The following is an 11,683-nucleotide window of genomic DNA, read 5'->3' as shown; positions in this document are numbered from 1 at the left end:
TGTCTCCATTAAAGTAGAAAAAAAATTGTAAAATTACAGAAATCTGAAATGCAATCAATAGGCCTCTAAGTGTGCAGAATGCATAATTTTTTCCATAGTTTGGAACGTACATTGCCCTCAAATAAATAGCATAATATACTGCCTCAAACAACATGATATATAATAATGAAATTTTTTGCCACTGGATAAAAAAAAGCTATGTAATAAAATGAAATCGGTTAGTTGGCAAACCTTTCAGAAAGCAAAGGTTGGGTTCCCACGTAAGTACTTCCAGTCAGCACCAGAGATTACTGGCTGCTTAAAGGAGAACTAAATCATAACTAAAGGTTTAGCTAAAAATATTGAACATGAGCCCACGGCCAGGCCCGGATTTGCGGCAAGGCCGCATAGGCCCGGGCCTAGGGTGGCAAAAAAATAGGGGCGGCATGCCGCCCAGCCGCATTATGGGGACGCGTGCGTCCCCATTCATTTACAGCAGCTGCGCCGGCGTTTTTTCGCCGGCGCGCTGGGAAGGGGAGGTGAGGTGGGCGCTAGGACCGCGCGGCCACCTGGTCGGACCGCGCAGCCTAGGGGCGCGCCTCTTTTAAATACGGCGCTGCCCACGGCAACTACAGCCATTTAGCAGGGAAGATATGTGCCCCCCAAAGATGCCCCAGTAGCTCCCCATCTTCTTTTCTGCTGATTCACTGTACATGCTCTGTGCTGCTGTCACTTACTGAGCTTAGGGACCCAATCACAATATACAATACACATAGAATAGAAATGTCACAATATAAGGCTGATTAGTAATTAATACAGATAATTACTACATGTCAGCACAGAAACCAGTGCAATTAGCATCAGAATTTAATTATCAGCCCTGTAGCATCAGTTTATATTATAGACCAACCTCATTTTCTGTTTGATAATTTGCAACAACCCCATATCTTATCTTCTCAACAGCTGCTCAGAGCCCACTGAGCATAAGTGTCACAAGATGGCAACCCCCTGCGACAAGTTTGAAGTCCTGGATCATTGCTGCTATTGACAAGCTGAAAATTTAGGCTGGTGCAATAAGTTCAGTATATAAAATATGGCATTTTTAGCCACGTTCATTTTTAGGGTTTAGTTCTCCTTTAAAGAGGGTCAATGGGAGCAGATTTAGAAAATGAAAAAGGATGTGGAGAAAAAGGGGATGTTGCAGGCAAATTTAATCATAAAGACTCATTGAAGGGTGTAAGAAACTGGGTTCAATGCAGGGCGTTATAGAGACATGAAGTATTATTAAGGTGCAGGAGAAGTGATTGGCGAATTTATTCGGCATGTGTGAAATTTGTGAAACGGTGAAAAATTTGAGAAACGGCGCCGCCGTCTCATTTTTGACGCTGACGTCCGTTTTGGATGCCGGCATCTGTTTTTTTTACTGTGGTGCATTTTCGCCAGCGAATTTGTGCCAGCATGAAAAATAACGGACGCCGGCATGAAAAATAACGGACGCCGGCATCAAAAAAAATTGGACGCAGGCGTCAAAAACGGACGCCGGTGTCAAAAACAAGATGCCGTTACGTGAATTTGTTGCCATTTTCGCAAATTTTTCGGTGAAGCGAAATGCCCCAAATTCGCCCATCACTATGCAGGAGCACTGACGTCTCTATAGAGGAAGCAGACCCCCACAGTCTGGGGGGGGGGCCTGGACCGCAGGGTCTGTTTCCTCTATACTGTTGAAATCCCTCTCCCCGCCACTTTCTTTTTATGTAAAGTGACGCGCTCAAACATTAGTGAGAGCATGAGCAGTCGGATGGGGTGCGAGCAGGAGTATTTATGCGCATATTTTTCTGGCAGGAGGTAAGGGCAATAGGGAAGGTTACATCAACGCAGGAGGAAAAGTAGCAATTACAAATAGATACAACAGAAGCAATGTGAACTGAAACAAACAAACATGCCTGATATTGAAACTAGGCTTGGGAGAAGCAATTACAGAAAGTGATGGAAAGTTAACAACAAATAAAAGGGCAAAGGGATGGTTTGAGGCTAAAAAGACTGCATTAAAGTAAAAATTGACAGTAAAAAATGTGCAATTCCAAGGGGCCCATTGAAGACCCAGAAAGCATGTTAAAAAAGGAAGAGCATAAATTGGATTATCCTACAAAATATATTTTTATTATATCTCTTTATAGAAAGTTTGTTCCATATAAACATAAATGCAAATTAACAGGCACAGCGAAATAGTCATTGTATTCAAACGATACATAAAATCTTTAACCTATGTCTAACTTAATCTGTTTCCTCCTGGAAAGCTTGATTTTCTATAAACAGGCAAGATTCAAATTCATTATTATTATAATTATTATTATTGTTATGCTCCAATAATAATCTTCCATAATACAATACAAACAAGTCTGGTAACACAACACACACACATAATAGGCCTTCCTTCACCTTGGCTGCTTACCATAAAATTGAAATTGGCTACCTTTAAGAACAATCCTGGCTGCACACTTCCTCCTGGTATTTTAATCCTGCATTTCACTAACTGTACGGTATGGAAGCCCTGTGCAACCTGTGGATCAAGATCATATTCGGGTTGCAAGGGGCAATCCAAAGGTCAGGTTTGAAACCTGGGTAAGGTGATTTTATTTTATTATACTTGTCTGTGGAATCCTATTGGTGATTAGGGTTGCCACCTTTTCTGGGGCTGGAAAACGGAGGCGGGGCATGGATGTCGGGGTGGTAATGTCGGGGGCGGGACATGTTATGACATGTTGATCAGTGATTGGCTGATAGCATGTCCTGTCCGGATTTCATAATTTCCAAATAATGAAATCCAGACAGGTGGCAACCCAATTGGTGATAGAAACAGAACAGTATTCCATGTTTTGCAGCATTAATGGTACAAGGGATATCAGAAATAGTCAAGAAGGTAAAAACCAGCTGATGCCATAAACCTGAAACTATCACTCATCAGGGGAAGTGTGAGTCCAGGTAAAGCCAATGCCACAGAAGGCAAAACCACAAATTAAATGCAGAAAGCTATTAAATTATATATATATATATATATATATATGCAAGCACTTGATGCCCAATGTGACAAAAACGAGTCCCCAAGTGACCTTTCTATATAGCAACAGAAAAATAAGTAATTTCTGTTAATATGACATTGTTTGTTTGCACCAGAACCAATTCGCTTGCGTGAGAACAGAATTTACTGGTATCTTTAGCAGCCCTATGAGCTGTAAGCGGCCCTTGCTTACAAATAGCAAGATTTCTCTTAATTATATTATAAGGACAGTGAAATACTTACAATGGTGTTTGTTAACCTTTATGTACTACATGTACAACAAAACCGAACAGGTGACACTAAACGAAAGTGACTCTGACAGGCTTAATGCTATCATAATCCACCTGGGGTTTTGACTTTATTTTTTTTTTAAATTGAAATAACTATTGCAAAAACCCACATTAAAACAGATTTTGTTAAATGCATCAAAACAGGAAACTCGGTTCACGTAGCCACTAGTAAACCCTCGCACATGAGGGGATGTAAACAATTAGGTGAGCTAGTGGTGGAACCCTGGTGCACTCTGCTCTTTAAAACTCGCTCGCGCTCTCACCACAAAGCAGTTAAAGCTCGTGACATTTCATTGGGCTTATATAGAAAAGGTGCATAAACAGTGCAGGTATGAGATCTATTATCTGGAATCCCTTATCCAGAAAGTTCTGAATTACGGAAAGGCCGTCTCCCATAGACAAAATTTTATCCAAATAACCCAAATTTTTAACAACAATTCCCTCTTTCTCTGTAATAACAAAATACTACCTTGTACAGGACAATGATTATGTATAGGACTACAGCCTATGACCACAAGGCACAAAACGCATAAGGCTACCTTTTGAGATGTTCTTTTTTGTTTAATTAAATCACTTTTTATTTGCAACATACTTTGGAGTGAAGTCTGTTTTTTGAGCCAGCCTACAATTGAATCGCAAATGTATGACATTACTAGTGATGGGCGAATTCATTAGCCAGGCACGTTTTTGGACGCCGGCATCAAAAACGAGATGCCTGCGCCATTTCACAAATTTTTTGCCGTTTCTCGAATTTCGCTGGAAATTCGCAAATTATTTGGCGAAATGCCACAGATTCGCCCATCACTAGACATTACCTCCACAAGCTGAAGGTCTGGGGCTTGAGCACCTGGACCCCCTGTTAATATTGGTAAGTGTATCTTACTGTTCACAAGTTTACAAAATTGGACACCCTCCCCTTTCCCCCCTTTTTTTTGCCCCTCATTATAACTTGTACAGGATCCAAAGTAAGATATAATTAATCCTTATGGGAAGCAGAACCAGCGCATTGGGTTTATTTAAGGTTTTCATGATTTTCTAGTAGATTTAAGGTATGAAATTACAGAAAAATCCAGAAAGCCCCAGAAAGGACCCAAGCATTCTGGATAATAAAAAAATGGCAAAAAATAAATATCCCCTCCACGATTCCACAGATTACAGAGCTATAATAGCTATAATAACTATAAGACACTCCTTGCCCTCATCTTGCCCAAATACCAATTTTCACACTCCTGGTTAGGTGAAGTTTAGCAACTAAATGGCTCTGCCGTCCATCTTGCTGGGTTAGTGGTGCCAGCAGTCACAATTACTGACATGCTATGATATTAAAGGAGAAGTATAAGGTTAATCATTGGGGGGATAACAACCCCTAGTGATTATAGTCGCTAAATTTAGAACTGGCCAGTGATCATCTTTGCTAACATTGTAAGGTCCATGATGCATTTTGCTTTCAATAAATGTGATCTGTGCTGCTACTCTGGGTTGTGTTCATGGACAATAGAGTAAAAACTTCAGCATTCTACTTCTTAGTTCAGATTTGACTCTTCTACACATGTACACTGCCCAGGGCAGCAGAGAGAATGGAAGGACTAAATTCAAGATGGCAGCAAAGAGAAGCAGCATGGCTAACCAAGGCTAAAACCTGATACTGATTAATCCTATTTCTTGTACTTTATTATTACTGCTAGATAATTGGCTCTCTCTCTTCATAGCTAATGCTGCCAATTGTTTACTTGCTATTGACTGTGAGTCGCCAGATACAGGAAAGCCGCAAAAATATATACAAATTATCTTAGAAGGCCATTGTCTACAGCATACTTCAATGTAAAATAGAAACAAAAACTCAGTGTTCATAGACTCAGAACACGAGCATAATTTATAGGCAATCTGACCACACTGTGAATCACACTGTGCAATCAGCCCCTGAGAAATCCACCTACGGCTATCAATTCTAAACTTCCACAGCCTGCAGCCGTTACATAAATACATTCTGTTTCCTATGAAGCATATCAGACTGGATAACCCTACAGATGCACCTACTATTCTGAACTACCACAGTCTGAGCCTTCTTTCTGCTGAGAAGACAATTCAGCAATGCTACCGGGCTTCACTTTTACGGAAGGCACTTTATTTTGCATATCGCATTGGTAATGTTTAGCCATATAGGAAAACAGAATGGTTAATACACTACTATCCACCTGTCACCATTGCCCATAGTGATATTTCAGAAACACACCTTTGATTGGACACAATTGTTGCACATACTGAGACCATTCATTAAAGGAGAATTAAAGCTTAACTAAAGAAGTAGTCTAGAAATGTTGTGGTCTGGCTTCTTTACCAGCCCAAGGCAACCACAGCTATTTAGTAGTAAAGATCTGTGTTTCCAAAGATGCCCCAGTAGCTCCCCATCTTCTTTTCTGCTGATTCACTGCACATACTCTGTGCTGCTGTCACTTACTGAGCTTAGGGACCCACTCACAATATACAGTACACATAGAATAGAAATGTCACAATATAAGTCTGATTAGTAATTAATACAGATAATTACTACATGGCAGCACAGAAACCAGTGCAACTAGCATCAGAATTTAATAATCCACTCTTTAGCATCATCTTATATTACAGACCAACCTCATTTTCTGCTGGATAATTTGCGACGACCCCTAAGTTTAGCTTCTCAACAGCTGCTCAGAGCCCATTGAGCATATGAGTGTCGCAGACACTTTACAAGATGGTGACCCACTGTGACAGGTTTGAAGTCCTGGATCATTGCTGCTATTGAAAATCTGAAACTTTAGGCTGGTGCAATAAGGTCATTATATGAAATGTGTCATTTTTAGCCAAATTCATTTTTACCGTTTAGTTCTCCTTTAAAGGCAGTGGGGTAACTAGAGTGCGCCTGGCGCCTCTGCAAAAAAATCTTCAGAAGGACCCTTCGCATTCCGATCCCCATCCCCCCGCCCACTTCCTGTCCCGACCCTGCCCCACCCACATCAAGTCCTGACTCCGCCCATGTCCCATTCAACTCCACCCACTCCACTTAGGGCTGATAACTCAAAAGACATGTTTGACTCAAATATTATCTGGAAACTGCAATAGCAACAGTGTTGCTTGTGGTCACATAGGATACCAGTAGAAAAGTAGCTATTCATTCTTTATAATGGGAGGAGAATATAGACTATGGGCTAAAGAACAAATTAGTATCAGAACTCTTGATGGCAGTAGCTCAAATAATGTAACCATATTCCTTATCTTTCCTCAGATGACATGTACAGTACAGATCTCCCACTGCAGGAGATGGACAATCGATGTGGAAGATGTATTTTCTCAGGCAAGAGTTAAGAAAAGAGTTTTATATGATGATAGCACATACAATAATTAATTACAGTTCCATAAGTATCGGGAGGCATATAATATTGCTCCTATATAGTTCAATGTATTTGTCACTGGTTGGTCTCTACTGCCCTTTTCCTAATGATTTCTTGTCCTCTTCCCCTATAGTGGTTTCTATTTGAGAACAGGAGACAAAAAGGAACACCAAGAGCCCCAATAGTGTAATAGTGTAATATGTTTTTACAAGGAGTAATGGTAGAGTAAACAAGTTAATACTCACAAACCAGGGTTACCGATAGGCAACCACTGTATAGGCAGGTGGGGAGATTATCCTGACCCCACTCAGGAATAAGACGTCGCTCTCTGTAGAAGAAGAAAACGGGGATGATACCCCTCCACTCGGGGTGGACTCGATATAGTAGTAAGACAAAACAGAGGTGCCAAAAGGATAAAAATAGCTAAAAGCACTTAAAAACCCAATGGGTAATTCAGAGGAGGTAGTAATGAACTTACCTCCTCCAAGCAGACACCAACGAAAGTGGTAATTTTCAATAATAGTTTATTCACAAAACAGTATTGCAACGCGTTTCGCAGGCATTTCCTGCTTCATCAGGCAATGTGGAACGGGAGCAAAAACAACAGTGTCTTTGTATAAACACGCCAGGCGCCTCTGTGAGAACAACCCATCTGGGAGACTCACAATCATGGTGACATGGCTGGATCTTGTCTATGAACTAGTGATGAGCGAATTAATTCGGCACCCATCGATTTGTGGTAAAATTCCAAAACTGAAGCGAAAATTTTCAATGGAAAATTTTGCCACAAAAAAATTAGCCACGAAAAAACGCCCATAAAAAAATGCCCATTGACTGTATGCATTTAGAGAAAAAAAGTCACATTGACTTTAAGGGTAGAGAAACACGGTCAGATTCGGGGAGATTAGCCGCTTGGACGTCTTCAGAAAATGAAGCGATCCGTGTGCCATCCTGCTGGCGATTTACATTCTAAGGGGCCCATTTACTTAGCTCGAGTGAAGGAATAGAGGATTAAAAACTTAGAATTTCGAATGTTTTTTTGGCTACTTCGAACATCGAATGGGCTACTTCGACCTTCGACTTCGAATCGAACGATTCGAACTAAAAATCGTTCGACTATTTGACCATTCGATAGTCGAAGTACTGTCTCTTTAAGAAAAAACTTCGACCCCCTAGTTCGCCACCTAAAAGCTACCGAAGTCAATGTTAGCCTATGGGGAAGGTCCCCATAGTCTTAGCAATCTTTTTTAAATCTAAGAAAAATTGTTTGATCGATGGATTAAAATCATTCGAAATGAACGATTCTTATGATTTTTCGTTCGATCAAACGAATAGCGGTAAATCCTTCGACTTCGATATTCCAAGTTGAAGGACTTACATTCGGCAGTCGAATATCGAGGGTTAATTAACCCTCGATATTCGACCCTATGTAAATCTGCCCCCTAGTCTCCATAAGAAAAAATGCCCAATGACTTTAATGCATTAGGACAAAAAAGTCACCATAAGAAAAAAAGCAAACAAATCGATTCTTCTTTGGACGACTTATCTCCATAAACCGCCAACGATTTACATTCTAGCCTGCGCAAATGCAGGGGAAGGCAGTTCAGGGAGATTAGTCGCCCCGAAGAAGAGGAGAGGTGACTAATCTCCCCTAATCTGAGCGTGTGTCTATGCCCTTATGCATTTGGAAAAAAAGTCGCCATAAGAAAAAATGCCCATTGACTTTAATGCATTAGGACAAAAAAGTTGCCATAAGAAAAAAACGCAGATTGACACAAAAAATTAATAATCAATTACATTGTATCACAAAAAAGTCACCACAAAAAAAAAAAGACCATTGACTTTAATGGAGCGAGAAAAATTGTTGCGCATGTAAAAAAAACACATCATAAGCAAATATTTACATTCTCAATTACATTGTATCACTTGTATATATCCACTCATTTATTCCAATCTGTTTTCTTCCGGCAGGGGAAGAATAATGCAAGGATTCCCACTCCCCATGAAACAATAAAGACTGGAAAGCATTCATACAGTGGCAAGGTACTGCTTGGGACTATAAACATGTTTATTGCATACATCGAATAGGGCTGAAAATAGAAACACGGGGGTAGATACAACCACACACACACAGATATATATATATATATATATACACATACACATATGCGGTAGGAAAGGGGAGGGAATTTGTTACAGAGTGTAAACATGAGATGTGTGTATAAGGCCGGAGAGAAATGCTGGGGGTATGTAAAGCATCTTGTTTAGTGATGGGCCAATCTGTCCCGTTTTTGGCGAAATTCGTGAAACAGAGAAAAATTCACCAAACGCGATGAAGTCAATGGACGTCAAAATAATTTTGAAGCACGTCAATATTGACACGAGCAACAATTTTTCTATGCACAATTTTTTGTCCAAATGCACTGAAGTCAATGTGGGTCCGAATAATTTTGACCTGCAACAATTTTGACGCGTGACAATTTTTTTTTTTGTTGCGGTGAAGTTTTCATGGCGAAACAAGGAAATTCGTCATGAATCCATGCCTGCCGAATAAATTCGCCCATCACTAAGGTTGTTTATAATACCAATGAGCAGTCCGGTATTTTTTTTTGGGGCTGAAAAGAGTTTTATGCCTTTATATATTTATTTTAATCCCCAGGAATGCATTAATACAGTGCATTAATGGATGCTGGGTTTTTATTTGGAGGCGTTGAACTTGATGGACTTTGTCTTTTTTCAACTCGATTTAACTATGTAACTATGTAACATCCTCACAATGGAGGGCAAAGTCTTGCTTCCTCCTAGCAGAGAAGCACCAGAAAGAGTTTAACAGGCCTGGCTGATTTTATTCCTCGCATATGTAGCTTTAAAGGGATACTGTCATGGGAAAACATGTTTTTTTCAAAACGCATCAGTTAATAGTGCTACTACAGCAGAATTCTGCACTAAAATCCGTTTGTCAAAAGAGCGAACAGTTTTTTTTATACAGTATTTAATTTTGAAATCTGACATGGGGCTAGACATATTGTCAATTTCCCAGCTGCCCCAAGTCATGTGACTTGTGCTCTGATAAACTTTAGTCATTCTTTACTGCTGTACTGCAAGTTGGAGTGATATCACTCCCCTCCCTTTCCCCCCTAACAGAACAATTAGAAGGTAACCAGATCGCAGCTCCCTAAAACAAGATAACAGCTCACTGGTAGATTTAAGAACTGCACTCAAAAATAAAATCCAGGTCCCACTGAGACACATTCAGTTACATTGAGTAGGAGAAACAACAGCCTGCCAGAAAGCAGTTCCATACTAAAGTGCTGGCTCTTTCTGAAAGCACATGACCAGGCAAAATGACCTGAGATGGCACCTACACACCAAAATTACAACTAAAAAAAAATACACTTGCTGGTTCCGAAATGAAATTTTATATTGTAGAGTGAATTGTTTGCAGTGTAAACCGTATAATTTATAAATATAAAACACACCATAAAAATCATGACAGAATCCCTTTAAGTTAGTTACTGTTTCTGTTTCTTACTTTTAATTGTACCATTTTTGCAAGTAAATAACAAGCACGACAGCTGCCTGGGTGCACCAACCTTTCAGGTCTTGGCTGTCCTATTTGTTGAAAAGCCAAGAGAGGTATCTGTGTAATTTATGCGCTATTTGCTCACATCCAGAGAAGGATCAAAGGCTGGAACATCATGGAGCCAAAAAGATACCAGGGCATTTCACAAGACTAAAGAATCTGGGGGCAGAGAATGATCAAAGGTGCAGGCACAATACAGTGGGGGTGGGCAGAAGGGGCATAACAGCAGATCCTGGAATTGTTGAGGGCACCAGGAATGTGGAGGGCTGATTGCTAGCCTGAACCAATGTCATTAATAAGACAATGCAACAGCGGCCATACTTGTGGAATTTTAGAAGCCCTGATGATGTTACCAACATTTGAAAGAGGGACAAAAAGATCTGCCATGTGTAGCTTGGCAACATTTTTTGACCTCGCCCTTTTTATGGGCACACCCCCAAAAATCATGTCTATTTTACAAAATGTGGCAGGTTATGAAGGTTTGAACACATTCCTGGGGCTTTAGGTACATGTTTTATGTGTTATAACAGTTTTGCTAATGAAGGTGAAATTACTCTTTTGCCTGCTAGTCTCAGTTTTCACAAGAGACTTGCTTATCTTAAATTATTACAATTGTATCTTTGCTTATCTTAAATGGTTACAAATGTATCGCAGTGCAGGCGCTGAGTGTTCTGGTCTCTCTGCCAAAAAGCCTCTTATAGTATATTTTTTCTGGCATCAGTGGAGGAGATAAAATGACAGTTGGGAGGTATGCTACAAGGATCAGTAACTATTAATACACAATACTATTTACTGCCTCATGCAACGTATTTTAGAGTACTAAGCTCATTCATCTGGTAATGTTAATAATATCTGCTTGTACACTAACATAGTCTCAGTGGACCCTGGCTGGAAATGACAATCATTGCCCCAGTCTTAGCTACATGCCATAACATTGCTACATTGGATGGGTTGATTGAGAGGAATAAAAATACACTGACCTGTCTATAAAACCTATTGTGGCCCCAGGAATGAAGACAACCCAATGGGGACCTTACTGATGCACAAAAGCATGTCTGCCTTTTACAAAATCAGCCTGAACATGTAGCTATACTTGGCTTAGTACAGGTATGGGATCCGCTATCTGGAAAACTGTTATCCTTTTTCTCTGTAATAATAAAATAGTACATTGCACTTGATCCAAACTAAGAATAATTCATTTGAAGCAGAACCAGCCTGTTGGGTCTATATAATGTTTTTATGATTCTCTAGTAGAATGAAGGTATGAAGATCCAAATTAGGGATAGATCCATATCCAGAAAAATCCTTATCCATTTATACATACCTGTATATTGTAAAATAAATGTATGCAAAAAAAAAATCAAAAAATACAAATATAAAAAAAACATTTTTACAATGTATATAT

The sequence above is a fragment of the Xenopus laevis genome, chromosome 9_10S (assembly GCF_017654675.1).
Source record: "Xenopus laevis strain J_2021 chromosome 9_10S, Xenopus_laevis_v10.1, whole genome shotgun sequence".
Taxonomy (NCBI): domain Eukaryota; kingdom Metazoa; phylum Chordata; class Amphibia; order Anura; family Pipidae; genus Xenopus; species Xenopus laevis.
This window is presented reverse-complemented; position numbering follows the sequence as displayed.